Source organism: Peromyscus leucopus, chromosome 5, assembly GCF_004664715.2.
Source record: "Peromyscus leucopus breed LL Stock chromosome 5, UCI_PerLeu_2.1, whole genome shotgun sequence".
In the NCBI taxonomy this organism is placed as follows: Eukaryota; Metazoa; Chordata; class Mammalia; order Rodentia; family Cricetidae; genus Peromyscus; species Peromyscus leucopus.
In genome coordinates, this window is record NC_051067.1 from 88845074 (window position 1) to 88863204 (window position 18131).

An 18131-nucleotide genomic window follows, 5' to 3' on the forward strand; every position below is an offset into this window, starting at 1 on the left:
AAAATCTGGGCTTCTGTGGAAGATTAAAAAGGTGTTATTTCATAGATTATCAGGCCTGATACATATATAGTCATGTGGAATATTATCTTATCATATGGAATTGGTCCAGGATCAAGATGTTTCTTGTTGTAAAATATTACATGATATATCTTTAAATCAAAAAGTAATTCAGGGCTCTTCTCTCACTTTATCACTGTGAAATTTATGAAAAAGATACATCTGAAATATGTGTGGACCATCAAGCATAATGAGAAAAAATTGTCACGTTATTACTTTGGTTCTTAAGAGAACCAAGGAAATGAGAGCAGAGGAAAGGCCATCTTGTCAGAGAAACGCACTGTGCTTCCCCTTCAGAGAACGGATGGGAGATGTGAGAGGTTGTGTTTTATGTTCCTCGGAGAGCTTCAGGGCCTCTCCCTCCAGTTCAGGGCCTTACAAAGAAAAGCCCTCCAGTGTATCAGTTATCGCTGAGATCCTGCTTTGCAAGCCCTCCTGGAAATCAAGGGCAAGCAAACAGACTACCAAGTCATTGTCAGATTAATAGGTTATTGATGGGTGTGCTATCGTTCAAACCATCAAACTCAGTGGGCAGCCATGCTCTGTGGAATTTAGGTCACAAAGGAAGAGATAAGAACTCTGCTATTTCCATAGCTGTTATTTCTAATTATCTAGTTTCCTTCAGAATTCCTCATAGGAAATCCTTGAAATTACATAATGACCAATTGTTTTAAAATATATATTTTATGTTTGGAAGCAGTACAGATCCATTTTTAATGACATTGTTTTGGAGTCTTACAATCACAAAACTGGTCCTGAGTCTCTGGCGGTTAGTGATGGTACAGTGGACATGGATGTTACTTGAATGTGACTAGAGGAAGACCAGAGAGAAGAGTCAGCAGTTAAAGGTTCATGCTACCAATACTGACATCCCAAGTTCAAAGCCTCGTCTCACATGGAGGAAGGAGAGAATTGACTCCTGTAAGTTGTCTCTGACATCCATATCCATGCCACGACACACATGCATCCACACATACAAACAAGCAAACATACAATTATAATAGATAAGTGGATAAATAAGTAAGTAAATACAATTATTTTTTAAATAAAAGAAAGGAGTAGTGGTCACCAGATGCACGACAAAATTAATGCCTTCAGGAATTGTGCTGAAATGGAGACTGCTAACCAAACTGAGGGAACATCTATTTAAAAAGATGGTATGCTGACAGCTATGCACTGTGGAAGCCCACGGCCATGGCCCCAGCAGTTCATCCTCTCCATGCTGCCTCTCCTCCTAACACTGCCCCCTCCCTGGGAAAGGCTTAGCGGTCTTGACCACCTGTCCATTCATTTCCCAATCTGCAGAAAACATAATTATCTAATGGCAAAGAAACAAATCTAATCTCAGGTAGCTGTAGATCATGTAAAAGCTTATGTTATAAAATTATAAATTTGTTTTTAAAGGCCTGGGATTGGACCAATTATTCTTATTAAAGCTGCCAAGCAAAGCCACAAAGATATATTAGAAGAAAGACCTCACAGGGGATTCCATTTATCTTATCTGGGTTGTGTTCAAGTGTGAGGGGTGAAACCCAGATCCCCAGGGTCCCTGAAACTGTCAGTGTTGTGCTCTAACATCTTCAGAGGAATGGAAAGTGGAGAGCAGAAAAGATCCAACTGAAATCTCACTACATGAACATGGCTGACATAGGAAAGGGGTGCTGCTAGATGTGGACAGCTTAGCTGGCTTAGGAAGAATTTGGCTCACCCAATAATAAATGAGTGGTGAATGCCCAGCTGTAAATGGGCCATTTGTGCCACCCCTCCTAGGCTCAGAGGACATATTAGGAGAAAAAGCAGAAAGAATGTAAGGGTCGGAGAAATGGGGATGGAGGTGTAGAACCCTGAGGTCTGGGCATGACAAGGCTGTCGTCTTCTTGAACTCATAGCAGCCATAATTACCGGCACAAGATCTCCACAAGACTGAGCTCATCACCATACTGTCCTGGATGACTGAGGGCCTCAGGACTCCACCTTTCCTTTAGTATGTATATGAAGTTAATGGTTAACAAAGGAACAAGAGAGACCCTCTCTTCAGTCACGCACCACAAGTAAGGTACCCATGTTAAAGACAAACTCTCACACATGCTGCTTTAAACCATATCACAAAATAAAAAGACTTGAAAGCAGAGGGAAGGCTAGTTGACAAGAGAAAGGTGGTTAACGGGAGGGAAAGAGGGTACAAGAGATGGTAAGATGAGGGGGGCTATGATTGAAGTATTTATGTATGTATGAAAATGCCAAAATAAAATCTATGATTACACACAACTAATATGTTAATAAAACATCAGAAAAGTTTTCTTCTAACTGAAGAGGAAAGGAGGCGCTCAGTAAAAGTTTCTCATAGCAGGTTAGTGTGTGTGAAATCAAACTCTTAAAATGAGCATATGCCTGACCACCTGCATGTGACATGGCAGCTTCTTCACCGCCGGACATTGGCCATACTAGATTCTGTGACTGCTAAGCAAACACCAGGAGAAAAGGCCATTCTCCCCACAGAACCTTATAAAGCTAAACTGATTAATTCCTGGTGAAGGAGCATGTCACAATGCACTAGGAGCTCAGCATTTTGCTTCCTGCACATTTTGCTGATGTTCAGCCAACGTACAAAGTCTTCTAGCTAGAGATCAATTACTGTTTGCACTCGTTTGAACATATATGATGCAGAGAACAAATTACTAAGATAGAGTCTCATTTTTCTAGTTTATTAGCTGTGTGACCTTAGCAAATCTGAACTTCTCTGGGCCCCATTTTATCATAAAAATGAATACAAGAATAATATCAGACCTCTTACTCCCAAGCATGAGATAAATATGCGTCTCTCTGATATTGCTGGCCTTGCCAATTTTTTATTCTGAATGAGATCATATTTATTTTGAAGCTAAGATTATAATGACTTAGAGATATTCCCTGCCTAAATGAGAAATGAACCTCTCTCAAAGATCATGTCAATTACTTTTCAAGAGTCTAGAACAGGGACTCACCAGCTGATGTCATTCTGGGCTTCACTCTGCTGCCACACACTGTCAGGCTGACCTGTCCCTGCTGGGACAGGGAGCCCCAGCCCCTCTTTCTACAGAAGAAGGTGACGTGAAAAGGTTTTGTCAGGTGTCACCTGTGAAGCTGCTGCCTGAGCTGAAGCAGAGCTGGCTGCATCCTGAGGAGGAATGTGTCCTTAACAGCCAGACTGGAGGACAGACACCAGCCTGCAGCAGTGCCTCAGGGGTCGCCCAGGCTCTGCAGTCTCCAGAAAGGACACTTTGAGTCCTCCTTCCCTTTCCACAGGGACCCACCTAGTTCAAAGAGCTTGTGGAGTGGTGGCATGCTGTGATCCCTTCCAGCCATTTGTCATCCGTCTCTCATCCTTGGTGTCAAACAACATGTCTGAAAGGTTCGCAGTTTCCAGACAGCAAAGGTATGGCAGGACACAGACCCTGCTGAGGACTGCGAGGTGGGTGGGAATAACTCCCGAAGCCCATTCAGCTCCACTGACTGAGAGGCCTGCTTATATGTGGATGTACTCATTTATTAATTATTTCATCCACGCAGCTTATTAAATGAGACTTGTAGAGTGGAATCAAGGAATAATATTGGTGATTATTCAGGTAGCCCGTGCTTCTGACCAGTACTGCAGAAGAAGCTTTTCCTTTTCTGGGTTGTATTATTTCATATCAAATAGTTCTGCACAATCACTTCTAGAACTTGGTGAAAACCTAGTTGAAAACCTCCCACATCTCTACCCTTGTTCCACCCTAGAACCCTGCAATAGAGACGGGACTGATGGTCTGTCCTAGAACCGTGCAGTGGAGACAGGATTAATGCTTCATCCTCCATCTTCTCTATCTAGATTCCTGCCTCTTCTGCCCCTTCCCTCTCCGCGCTCTGTTTGGATGAGTACATGGAACCATGCAGGTACACATATGCATGCATATGTGTGTGTGTGTGTGTGTGTGTGTGTGTGTGTGTGTGTGTGTATCTGTGTGTCTGTGTGTGTGCATGTGTGTGTATCTGTGTGTGTGCATGTCTGTGTATATGTCTCTGTGTGTGTGTATGTGTATGTGTGTGCATGTCTGTGTGTGTCTTGTTTGTCTCTCTGTGTGTGTCTATGTGTATGTATATGTGTGTGTGTCTCTGTGTGTGTGAAGGCCAAAGGTCAATTTCAGATGCCATTCCTCAGACTGTGTCCACTTCATGCTTTTAGACAGTCTCTGACCGAGAGATCACCAACTTGGCTAGGCTGGTTGCCCTCTGATCCCTAAGGACCTGCTGTGTCTGCCACCCTGGGTTGGGATCATAAGTGCTCACCACTATGCCTTACTTTTTTTTTTTCATGGTTTCTTGGGATCAGACTGAGGTCCTCATGTTTGTATATGCCATCACTTACTGACTGGGCCATTTGGCTAGCCCTCTGGGTTTTCTGTATTCTCCTTTTCTGACAGGGTTAAATGGTGAAAAATAAAAAAATGAGAGTTTTGTTTCTTCTTATAAGGAACCTTTAAAAGCACATTTTGTTTTAGAATGATTTTAGATACTCAGAAATTACCCAGGTAGTAAAAAACACAACCCAAACCAAAATAACAAAACTAAACTTCACACCCAGCTGACACGTAACATTAATTAGTATAACAGTCCTGTCAGAATTGATGAACCAATATTCACACATTATTTTAAGACTTGATGGAGAAATAACGGGACTCTCCAGTCTTCTCCAGAAGCCCCTTCCCCCAGGCATAGATCTCTTCAAGCTCCTCTTGCAAATGACACTTTCTCAGATTTTCCTGGGTCTTGAGAATGACTGTAAGGCACTACAGGTCAGTTATGTTGTAGAATGCTCCTCAGTTGGATTTGTCTATGTTTTTCTCATGATCAAATTGGTATGGGAGAGGAAATCCACAAGGTGAGGTACTTCACATGAGGTCAGCATGATTTCTCACTGTTCGTATTGACCTTGATTTTGTGGATGAGGCTTTTTTTATTTTTTTCTTGTATTGAAAATAGATTTTTTTTCTCACATAATGCATGCTGATTATGGTTTCCCCTCCCTCTACTCCTCCCAGTTCCTTCCTACCTCCCCATCTGGATGCACTCCTTTTCTGCCTGTGGTTAGAAAACAAACAGGCTTCTAAGGGAATATAGTATAGGATAGTATAGGATAGTATAGTATAGTGTAATATAATAATATCATATCATATCATATCATATCATATCATATGAGAGAAAGCAAAAACTAACACATCAGAGTTTGACAGGGTAAACAGAAGGAAAAGAGCCCAAGAGAAGGGACAAGAAGCAGAGACCCATTCATTCACACACTCAGGAGTCCCACAAAAACACTAAACTGGAAGCCATAATATATACGCAGAAGACCTGGTGCAGACCCGTGCAGGCCCTGTGCATGCTGCCTCAGTCTCTAGGAGTTCATATGAGCTTTGATCATGCTGATTTTGAGAACCTTGTTTTCTTGGTGTAAGCCATCCCCTCCAATTCTTACACTCTTCCTGCCTCCTCTTCCGTGGCGTTCCCTGAGCCCTGTGAGGAGGTCAGGGGTGACTTTATAGACACAGTAGACACAGAGTCTCTTCAGAAGGTTTCCCACCATAAAGCCTCTTCTCTCTCCCCTTCTCTCTCTTCCACGCTGCACTTGTAGAAGGAGGTCAGTGTGCACAGACCACACTTCAAGAGAGAAGCAATGCTCTCCTGCTAGAGAACATAGTGTCCACACAGATCATCTAGATCTCTTTTCTGTGGGGCTTTATTGTTTTCTCATTTACTTACTGAATAGTTTATTTGTATTTATATGGATTTATAGGCATTTGCTTTAAATTCTGATAGTCCAGTGTGGTTTTATTTTCTCACATAAATGTTCCTACCTTGGGCCACTCAGAGTTCGTTCAGTCATCTCCCCTGTCCCTTAGATCTGCCACAGCCTTGTGTGTGTGTGTGGTGTGTGAGTTATACCCAAAGCACACCAGTGTTGCTGTATGCTGATTTTCTTGCTTTCTGGTGGCATGTTTCAGAACCTCCTTGTCTATTGACTGTCCCAAAGCAACACTCAGTCTTGGTTCCTTTTATAGAAGAATAACTAATAGCTGATCTCTTGTTTTTGCCCTCCTCCCTCCACAGGCTCTCTGTGATCCCTCCTCAGCTGTGTGGCTAATGTCTTGGGGGATATTCTTTTGGGTTGGTAAAGTTATTCATACAGGAAACTTACTACTGCACATTCCTAGCACATCAAAGTGCCCTAAGCTTAGCACCTTCAACTCCTGCTAATGATTTATCTTGGTGTAGCAGGTAACACCAACTCTTCCTGTATAACTAGCTCATCCAGGGATGTGCACCTCTTGGCTGGGGCATTTCCAAAGCCATTTTAGCCCACCAGTCAAAGAAGCCATAGACAAATTCATCTTTCTTGCTTGAGTATTGGACAGAGTCTAATGCGGGCCCTTTTCTAATTTTACTGTCAAAAGAAATTCTAGAAGGCTTTTTTCTGTTAGATGTTATGAGGTGTGAAGGAAACCACCCCAGCCATTTCAGAGGCCTATATGAATCTTCTCGTTTTTATATCGAGGTCTGTTTTCTGTGGCTTTAGTTGGGAAGTAAGGGTACAGGTCACAGAAAGAACAACTAGCTACCTTCAATGAAACCTACACTGAGAAGCTCTCCATGGACTCTTGGTCTAGCACAGAACCCAGAAAGAAGGAAGGGGAAACAGAACCTGCCTGCAACTCTCATGGAGCCTTATGAAAATGAATAATAATTCCTTTCCACTCTGACAGATTCTTGTCTTCTCTGTTATTGCAAAAACATATTGAAAACAGGTCAAATGTCACCTTTCAATACTGTGCTTTATTAACAAGAACTTCTGATGTGAAGGATCTGAGTTAGGGCCTAACACTGGCACTAGTGGGGAGAGGATTAACTGTGCAAAAGACATGTTGGGGTCACAGAGCTTGTAAAGTGCTGCAGATTCCAAGAAACTGCAGCACTTTTTCCTCAGTAAAGGGGCAGCATGCGATCGGCAGAGTGTGCAGATGAAGAAGTATTCTGAAAAGTGACATTCAGACCGAGCCACCGAGGATGTGCTATCATCGGCCAGCAGAGGTACTTGAAGGTTCTGAGCAAAGAAAGACTGCAAACAAAAGCTGGGCAATCCGGAGGCGAGGGGCTGTTGTAAGGCTACAGAGGTGAGGTGTGGTGGGCAGATGGCTGTGACAACGGGACAGTGAGAATGAGAACAGAGAGCCAGCTCATCAGGCCCTGAAGCCTATTTCCAAATCAGAGGGTTTTGATGGTAATCGTAGGAGAAATGGCAAGTAATTTGTGGACATTTGTACTAAATGGGAGAACTCTTTCACCACCAGGAATTTATTCATTTTCTAGACAAAAAAAAAAAATTGGTTATTATGTAACTGGGAGTTGATAATAAGAAGGAGAAAGGAATGAAAGGATCAATCATATGATCTGTCATCTCTTCATGGGGGTGCACATATGCATGTGTGGGTGTGCATACAACAAAGGAGGACGCCAGGATCGCCTCTGCCTATCTCCTTTGTCACAATGTCTAGGTGAACCTCTAGGCGGCAGCCAGCAAGTCTAACGACTCCTCCCTTCTCTGCCTCCAACAGCATGGGTTTACAGGTGGCCACACATGGCTGTTTACACAGGTGCTGGGCTATGAACTCAAGTCCTCATGCTTTGCAGCAAGTGCTCCTACCTGAGTCGTCTCTCCCTCCGTCTTACTTCATGCATATGACTGGTTTTCTCAAAACTCACCGTTTGTGCTGTTTGCCTCAAGCGGACAAGCACCAGTGTTTGTCCCAGCCAGAGCCCAGGGATTCCACAGGTGGACAGAAATGGTGTTGGTCTCAGTCAGAGCCCAGGGATTCCACAGGTGGACAGCGGTGGTGTTGGTCTCAGTCAGAGCCCAGGGATTCCACAGGTGGACAGCGGTGGTGTTGATCTCAGTCAGAACTCGAGACCTCAGTGATTCCACAGGTGTGCAGAAGTGTTTGTCCCAGTCAGAGTCCAGGGATTCCACAGTTGTGCAGTGGTGTTGGTCTCAGTGACAGCTTGGTGATTCTTCAAGTGGACAGTGGTGGTGTTGGTCTCGGTGAGAGCTCGGTGATTTCACAGGTGTGCAGCAGTAGTGATGGTCTCAATCAGAGCTCAGTGATTTTCTTAAATTATGCTGGAAAAATTGAAAGTCACTTAGAAACAGAGTTTTACTATTGGATCACTCATAAGCCTATTAAAGACATTTAATAAATAGTTAACAACCTCCTCAAATGAAAATACCCGATCCCAATAACTGTTTTCTGTTATTAAATATTTAAAGGATAAATGATACAATATTTAACAATCCTATGGTGGTATTGTGTTCCCCAAAATATTGTGCACCCTAATAAACATATCTGGGGTCAGAGGACAGAACAGCCACTAGATACAGAGGCCAGAAAATGGTGGCACACACACCTTTAATCCTAGCATTCCAGAGGCAGAGATCCATCTGGATCTCTGTGAGTTCAAAGCCACACTGAAAACAGCCAGGCATGGTAACAAGAGCCTTTAATCCCAGGAAGTGTTGGCAGGAAGCAGAAAGATATTTAAGGTGTGAGGACAAGAAACTAGCCTGGTTAAGCTTTTAAGCTTTTGAGCAGCAGTTGAGCTGAGATCCATTCTGAATGAGGACTCAGAGGCTTCCAGTCTGAGGAAACAGGATCAGCTGAGGAACTGTCAAGGTGAGGAAGCTGTGGTTTGTTCTGCTTCTCTGATCTTCCAGCATTCACCCAATACCTGGCTCCAGGTTTGTTTAGTTTTTAGTTTTTGGTGTTTTTTAATTTTTATTTTATTTATTTATTTATTTATTTATTTATTTATTTATTTATTTATTTATTTATTTTGGTTTTTCGAGACAGGGTTTCCCTGTGTATCTTTGCGCCTTTCCTAGAACTCACTTGGTAGCCCAGGCTAGACTCAAACTCACAGAGATCTGCCTGGCTCTGCCTCCCGAGAGCTGGCATTAAAGGCGTGCGGCAGTGTCGCCGCCGCCGCCGCCCGCCACCGCCACCACCACTGTGGCACACACCTTTTTTTTTTTTTTTTTTTTTTTTGTCAGAGCTGAGGACCGAACCCAAGAGTGCTTGCTAGGCAAGTGCTCTACCACTGAGCTAAATCCCCCACCCCTGGCTGTTTTTATTAATAAGAACTTTTAAGATTCATACTACACAATCCCTTCTGAAAAACAGAAACAAAAGGACTTCCTCCTTATTGTATTAAAATAGCATTATTTTAATAGAAAAACTAGATGAAAACATTAAAACGATAAATCATAAGTCAATAACTTATGAATAAGATGTGTAAAAATCCTCAACAAAAAGGAAACCAATCATATTCAACTATGTACAAAAGGAATTATAGCCTAAGGGCAAGTGGGATTCATTCCAGTTGTTCACATCTGGTTCAGCACTTGAAAATCAATGTTACCTGTCATATCAACACAGTCTAAGCCACAAAGAAATCTTACCAACTGATGTGAGTCCACCAACCAATAGAGACAGCACTCTGATGAAATCCAGTAGATGCACTCAACAAAAACTCGTGGTAAAATTGGAATACAGAAGGACTTTGCTGACTTACCCTCAAATGAACTTCAACTGACATATTGTGATTAAAGGAAAATGGGCACTGTTCCTTTAAGACAAGAACAAAGAGAAGAATGTCCTCTCTTACAACTCTGACTCAACTTCCTCCTGGAAGTTCTTGTCTTAAGATAGGAACAGAGATTGTGTGTGTCTGTGTGTGTGTGTGTGTGTGTGTGTGTGTGTGTGTGTGAATGTCTGTATATGTATATATGAGGGAACTTGTTCATTTATTATTGTTATTTAAGTTTAAATATTTATATTTAGAAAATATCAAAGTGTCAAAAATGGCACCCAAAATGTTAGAAGAAAATAAGGAATTCCATCAGGGTTGAGGATACAAGCTCCCGAACAATAACCAATCACTTTGCTACACACAAGTCACTCACAATTAAATTTCTGATTAAAAACAAACACAGTTATACTAGAACAAAACAAAATATGTATGAAATATTTACAGGCTTGACATGCATCAGTCTGTAAATATTTAGTGAAATAAATTATCAGACTTAAATAAATAGAGATACTTCATGTTCACGAATTGAAAGGCCATCAAGATTTTAATTCTTCCCAAATACATTTATATACTTAACAAAATTTCATAAAAATCTCAATACTCTATGTGATAGTTAGCAACAAACTGATACAAATGCTTCTGAGTAACGGCTAAAGTTTATGTAGAATAATCAATACAGTAATACTGGAAAATAGGAATAGAGTTAAAAGCTCACTAGAAATGGAATTTTACTATCTGAATACTCATATATCTGTGAAAGGCACTAAATAAATAGTTAGCAACCTTCTAAAAAGATTCTATACAAAACTACAGAGTACTAGTCATAATTCAGCTGCTGAGAGAATGTCTGAGAATTTGTTATATTTAAAAATTTGTCACTGAATTCATGAAACAGCTTTTCCTATTTTCTGTTGAAACATTTATAGTTTTGCATTTCACATTCAGGTTTACTATGATTCATGTTCAGGTATTAGATTGTGTCTAACATTTAATACAAGATACACTCCTTTTGCTTGTAGCTTAAGAAGTTGGAGTTGATGGCCAGTTGTCCTGGCTGCTTTAGACTCAAGTGGGGCTAAAGATCATGGTAGTGGAAGCATGCAACACAAGAGGCTGCTCACCTCCTGCGGGTCAGGAAGCAGATAACTAGAGCGGAGGGTGAGCCTATGCACACAGGCTTCCTCCTCCTCCTCCTCCTCCTCCTCTGTATTCTACACTGATCAAAAGCCTATCAGATACTGCGGATCACATTCAGGGCAGCCCTTCTCCTCCATTACTCTCCCAGGATGTCAGTCTTACCTAGAAACTCCGCAAACACCCTTCTAGAAACTCATAGGGGTTCTACAATATCATTTCATTGACAACTATAAATCAAGATCAACAATAGCACAGAGCAATGAATAATACTTAATGACAAAGGACTAGTAAAGAAGGTGAATATAACTGAGCAGAGAGCCCAGAAAAAGAATCCCATAAACATGGCTGACTCCTCTTAGACAAAAAAACAAAGACAATTCAGTAGAGAAGGCCCAGCCTTTTCAACACGTGCCAGAACACACACACCTCCGTACACACAGAATGAACCTGGGTAGAGCATCGTAAACCACCTTCTCAGTGCAAAACACCAAACAGCAAGAACCTGAAGACGGAACCTGAAGAAACCGAGCTCCAGAAGAGTCACCAGAAATCACGGTTAAAGGCCTCCGCGACCTTGGCGGTGGCTGTGGAAAGACACCAGCACCGTACAATCTGTGAGAGAAAACTTGAGAACTGGACTTGCTAAATTCAAACTTTTCTCTGTAAAGAGCTTAAAAACGTAAGTTACAGGAAAAAGAGAAAAAAAACCTTTCTAATTGATATCCAGAAGATAAAAGAGCTCTCTTTAAAAGTAAGCATAAGAAAAAAAAAAACAAAACTTCAGAGCTGGGCGGTGGTGGTGCATGCCTTTAATCCCAGCACTTGGGAGGCAGAGCCAGGTGGATCTCTGTGAGTTTCAGGCCAGCCTGGTCTACAGAGTGAGATCTAGGACAAACACCAAAACTACACAGAGAAACCCTGTCTTGAAAAAAAAAAAAGAAAGAAAAGAAGAAGAAAATTTCAGAATTAAAAATAGACTAAATATCAGCACAGATACCTCATTGAACAAGATAAACTGCTGATAAATTGTATACAAAAGATAAGCAAAATAAAGTTTCATTAGGGAATACAACTCACAGAAAAATGAAATATTACTGCACGCCAGCACGATGGTTAAAGTCTAATGATAACATGATCACAATACCAACTGCAGTAACAATGCAGGCCAACAGGACCACTAATTCCTTGCTGATGAGAGTGTAAGATGAACCACAACATCTCTGCAGGATAAGTTGACAATTTGCTCCATGGCTCAAGATAGCTTTATCATACAACCTAGCAAGCACTTACCATGATGTGAAAAGTTGGGTTTACCTTGAAACTGACTAAATGGTGGTTGTACTGTGCACAACCACCTGCACCAGAATAAATTAAAGTGCATTGCAATAGGAGAATAAACTAATGCATTTGTAATACAAAATAAAACATCGCTCAGCAATATGAAAAGGTATTAAGTATTTAATAGATCAGGAGAACTACTGCCAGTTGGAAGAGGCCTATCTGAAAAAAGTACATATGACATTCTGGAGAAGATAAAACTCTATAGATAGTCAAAACTAGAAGCTCTGGAGACAAGAATGGAAGACTGACCAGGTGGAGCATGGGTGATCTTTGAGAGCAGTGAAACTATTTTGTACAGTATTATCATAACGGACATACTATGCTATGTCTTTCTCAAAATCCCCAGTAATTCACAACCCAGGCATGGGCTGCAGACTTGTCAAATCAGCCAGCACACTGAGGAGTCTCGAGACTAATGCAGAATATAAAAACAAGTCTAGTTGTCCTGTAAATGTGTTAAAAGACTGGACCAAAGGCCAGAAAAGCTGGACATCAACACTGTGTTCCAGCCGACAGAGAGCGACCCCATGGGCATTCAGGTTCACATTTCTGACACTGCTGGCATGGAAGCTAGCACTTCACAGTAGAGGAGGAAACCAGGTTTCTTGCTGTTCAAGTGAGAACCCACAGAGTAGCCAATTGGAGCAGGCTAAAATGGATGTCTGATAATGGATTAGAGTTGGACTAGTATAAAATCACATCAGCTAGCTACTAGAAGGTAGACAAATACATATATATGTGTGTGTGTGTGTGTGTGTGTGTGTGTGTGTGTGTATGGTATATATACATATGTGTGTGATTGGCACAGTGATATGTAAGTTACATATGAAAACATTTGCTGATATGAATATACCCATAAACACATATAAAAACATATATTCCCTTGATATGTGTACAGACAGTGCCCATCACCACTGTCATTTACGTAGCACGAAGCCCAGGCAGCACCGTTTTCTGTTTTTAACACTCTTTCTCCAAGACAAGGAATAGGGTTCTTTTGAGACGTGGGCGATTTTCCAGCTGAGAACAGGAACATGAGAGCTTGGATGTGCCAGAAACACAGAAAGTGACCTTCAAGGAGTGACCATGAGAATGCTGTTGTTGAATTTTAGTTTAGGATGTGTTACATTCATTTTTGCTGTGGAATATTCATTTAATGATGCAAAGATGTGTTGCATTCTTTTATGTTGCATTCATTTAACTCTCTGAAGCTGTATTATTTTGCCTGTCTAAAACACCTGATTGGTCTAATAAAGAAATGTGCAGCCAATAGCTAGGCAGGAGAGAGAAATAGGCAAGGCTGACTAGCAGAGGAAATAAATAGGAGGAGAAATCTAGCAAGGAAAGGAGAAGAAGAGGGGGATGCCAGGGGCCAGTCACCCAACCGTACAGCCAGCCACAGAGTAAGAAGGAAAGAAAGATATATATAATTAAAAAAGGTTAAAAAGGAAAAAGTCCAGAGGCAAAATGTAGTTAAAGAGATATGGGATAATTTAAGTTAGAAAAGCTGGTTAGAAACAAGCCTAGCTAAGGCCAGGCATTTATAAGTAAAAATAAGTCTTCGTGTATTTATTTGGGAGCTGAGTGGTGGCCCCCAAAGAGTAAAAATAAATAAATAAATAAATAAATAAATAAATAAATAAATAAATAAATAAAAATAAAAATAAAAATAAAAATAAAAAACCTAACTACAGAATGCCCTAGATAAAATCCAATAGAAGCATGCTTTACAAAAAGTCTAGCCCACACTGTCAAAGTCATAAAAGCGAGGGGGTATATGATCTCTATAAATATTTACTTTTCTCTTTTATAACAATAAGTACTTTATTTCTAGTGAATCATTTGCTTCTCACAAAAATCTTATAAGGTGGATGTTATTTTTATTGTCAACCACAGAGAAAGCAGTTCACCCAAAAATCATATGCCTTATAAGAAAGACTTCAGAGTATGGTCACTCTATTGCACCATGGCATTGACTAATGACATGGACCACATAATCATGACACGTCTCATAACTATGGAGGGCACAAGCGCTGTTACAGTATAGAATAGGGCTTATTCTTTGATTATCTGCAAGAAATCTTAGTTTTTATGATTATAACTATTTTCATTTGGGTTTTTTTTTATTTTCCTTTAAATAAAATGTGTTGCCAAGCAGTGGTGGCGCACGCCTTTAATCCCAGCACTCAGGAGGCAGAGCCAGGCGGATCTCTGTGAGTTCGAGGCCAGCCTGGGCTCCAAGTGAGTCCCAGGAAAGGTGCAAAGCTACACAGAGAAACCCTGTCTCAAAAAACCAAAAAAAAAAAAAAATGTGTTTATAGGCTTATATTCTCCAATGACTGAATTGGTTTTAAGGCTGTCAGTTCCTACATGTTGTAGTGTGAGGTGGACTGTGTAGTCTTTGCTGTCTTTGTGGTACCTCTCTCTTTCTTCCTGCCTCTCTCTCTGCTGTGAAGGAACCTTATGTGGTACCTCATAGGCCCTGCCTAATAAACACCTTCATGCTAGCAGTCTGCACAACTGCAAACTAATGTATCCATGACTGGGGTCACAGATGACATGCACTTTTTAACTTCTCTCCTGGGGATACTGCTCTCTCTAGCTGCTCAATGAGGAGAGGATTCGCGCTCATCAAAATGACAGAAAGTCCAAGACTAGACAAAGTGGTGCTTTTTTTTATAATAGTGGAATTAACACAGATGTATGGAATTGAATTACTTAAATTAAGTAAAATTTATTCACTAAAGTTTGATGTTTAGAAGAGTTCTTAGTTTGACTCCAGGTGAGCACATATAAACAGAGGTACTGACCAAACCTGGAGTCATCCAGATATCATGGGATAAACTTGGCAATGAACAAATGAAGATTGTCATGCAGTAGATTTAACATTCTGGCCACCTAGAACCTTTTTCTGCATTATAAATCTATCTTGTCTTGTGTTTATGAAATGCTATGACAGTTTTTTAACTTTTTAAAAACAAATTCATTCCTACAGAGTCTAGGGCATTTTCATCCACATTTTACCCATCTAATCGACCCATCTTCCCACAGAACCCTTCTCCCAACAATCCTCCATCTACCTATCTTCCCACTGAACCCTTCTCCCAACAATCCCCCATCTACCCATCTTCCCACTGAACCCTTCTCCCGACAATCCTCCATCTACTCATCTTCCCACTGAACCCTTCTCCCAACAGCCTTCCTTCTACTTTGATGGCTTGTTTTTTAACCTATTGAGTTTAATCAAGGCTGGTTTTGAGGATGGGAACGGAAAGTTAATTTTTGTTTTAAAACTGTCCTTAATTCCCAGGCTTGTCTGCCATTCTGTTATTTATTTTATTTCTGTTCCATGGATGTGAAAAGGTCTTATGGCTTGCTTTTAACCAAAGACATGTGGGAAAAGGGATACCATATAATGTATGGGGACTGGATATCAAAAGACAAAGCTTCTCCCTCCTGTGTCCAGTTGTCATGGTGCCCTGAAATGATGTTCATGTGAAGATGCCTCAGCAGCCAGGCCAATCTGCCTTGTAGAGGTCAGTTCCAACTGACCACAAGCTAATGCAGGAGTGAGATGAACAAATTTTGGGTTCTTTTTTTTAATTCAACAAAGGGTAACTGAAAAAAATGCTTCAGACCAATCATCTCCCTTTCTGTCTTTACTGGCAGTTTAATAACTACCATAAAAGCCATCTGGTATTTATTTAGGATGCAAGCTTTTTAAACCATGCTGCTTGTAAAACCACAATAATCCTCAATAAATGGCCTCTCCACTCTCACTGAAATGATCAGCTCACCCTGACCAGTACTTTAGGACGCCAGTAAACCACTGGCTCCACAGCTGCACAAAATAAAAGGCACTGTGTCCTACCTTTTGTTCTGGTCTCTAAGGCTGTAACATCTCATTCATTCTCAAAAAGAAAATCGTTTTCTTTGTCCTGAAAGTCACAGTTCATTCATTAAAACATGATTAACAGACAAAGGGCTGGAGACTCATACGCTGTCACTCAGCCTTCACAACACCAAGATGTCATGCATGGTGTGGGGAGGAATGAAAGCCTTGCTTAGGGGCTCCCCAACAGTAGGAGAGAGGACCAGCATTCTACTCTGAGGTGTGATTGGAAACCAAACTTACAGTTGTCCTGCTTGTTTTTATCTACCTTAATGTCCAAACTAAGAGGTTCTTGTTTATTCAAAGGGATTTCCTCAGAACCATGTCATGGCATTCTGTGCCTGTGCCCAGGAAGAACAATGTGCTAAGAGAACATCGTGACTGTGGGGGGCATACTTGCTGCAAGTCAGGTTTCAAGAGTCCCTGGACATTACGCTTTTCAGATCCAGTCAGAAGACATCATTTAGATAAACATGGCAGTACAGATGACCCAGGTGCAGGTGATTTTTTCCCTCCAATGACTCCTTACATCACTCAGAATCCTCTTTTTTTTAACTAGATAATCTTCCCTGAGAAAGGATTAAACTCTGGAAGGTGGTTGTCAGCAGGTTTCAGAAGCAGGCTTGCTGCTGTATAAATCCCTTTATCCTTAAGCATCTTTCCATTTGGGGAAAGCTAATGAATACGGTGATGAGTGTCGTTTAAGAATCTGTGGTAACTCATTAGCAATTTTGTTCACAGTGTCTAAGGCCACTGTGCCTTTTCCTGAGACACCGAGGGCTTCAGCAGGAGATAGCACTAGAGTCCCCCCATGCTGGGAGCCAACTCCCTCCTGCAAACATGAATTTACAGTCTGCAAACCAAATGTCCCTAACTCCACAGCGAATTTAATGTGGAAATAAGACCTGCATGAAGAAGCACTAAGCAATTTTAAAATATCAGATTAAAACACAGCTGTTCAAATACATATTTTCAAACATTTTAGATCTTAAGAATGTTTGCCTAGAGGAATTTTCTCAATCATTTCACATGTAATATTCTGGCCTTGAAAGTGCTAAAATTCCAGGAGGAAGCCAGTGGCAATCTTTCTGTTTATTAGAAAATGAACAGTGAAATCAGATAACTCTGGACTAAGATCAAATTATAAAATGAGTCCTTTTGAAAGTGTCAGTTTTGACAATCTGTTGAACATTTATAAATCTTTTCGGAACTTGGAAATCAGAGGCAAATTCATAAACACAAAGTGAAGGGGTGATTCCAAGTTTGTAACTGTCACTTTGCTGCCTTTCTCATTATGACAGATTGTGTACACACTATAGAGTAATTAGAAGGACTGAAATGTCCATCATCTAAATAACAGCTATCTACATAATGTTATTTATCGTGATTATTAAGTGCCCTTATATTTTGTAATACTGATTTCAATCTTATATATGAGGTGATGAGGAAAATAGACTACATTCTGACTTATTTGTGCAATGTTCTGCATAAGCACTTCCCTATAATTCTTAACTAAAACAAGCAAAATGATCAAGAGGCAAATTTTAATACAGTCTATTGGCTATCATGCAGCTATTCCATAATTCATCTGATCATACTTTCTGTGGAATATTGTAAAATTACATATGAAAAACAGATAAATGTTATATAGGGACATAAAACTGAGCATATGCAAATATGAGGGTCATTGTATTCATTCTTCTGTTACTTTACTATTAGAGAATTAGCACACAGATTCCTCAGACTGTCACATGTGTATGTGTCAGGAGCCTCATGTGTCATGAAATGCCTCATTCTGGGCTGTCACACAGTGTGACACCATCCATGTCTGCTGGAGACTTCTTGGTGTCTACAAAATGTGCACTGGATTCTGGTTTGTCAGTCTCCTAAAGTCAAACCAGAAACCCTTGAGCTGCTTTTCCAAGTGCTGATGTATAGACAAGGTTTGATGTTGGTAATGTAGGTTTCCTTTCATGCTGTCTTGTTTTCTCTTCTTTTGCATATGGATATGGTCTCATTCTGCACAAGTATTTACAAATAATATACTGCT

At 40.7% G+C, this 18131-nt stretch overlaps 1 protein-coding gene across 3 annotated transcripts in view; it reads right to left on the reverse strand.

The window, feature by feature from the left end:
* Positions 1 to 18131, reverse strand: part of Inpp4b (inositol polyphosphate-4-phosphatase type II B) — a 726443-nt gene that overhangs the window by 484021 nt on the left and 224291 nt on the right. For all 3 annotated transcript variants that reach the window (XM_037206141.1, XM_037206136.1, XM_037206137.1), the window contains exon 3: positions 7831 to 8245. The gene's annotated coding sequence lies outside the window, so the exon portion shown is untranslated. The remainder of the gene's footprint in view (positions 1 to 7830; positions 8246 to 18131) is intronic.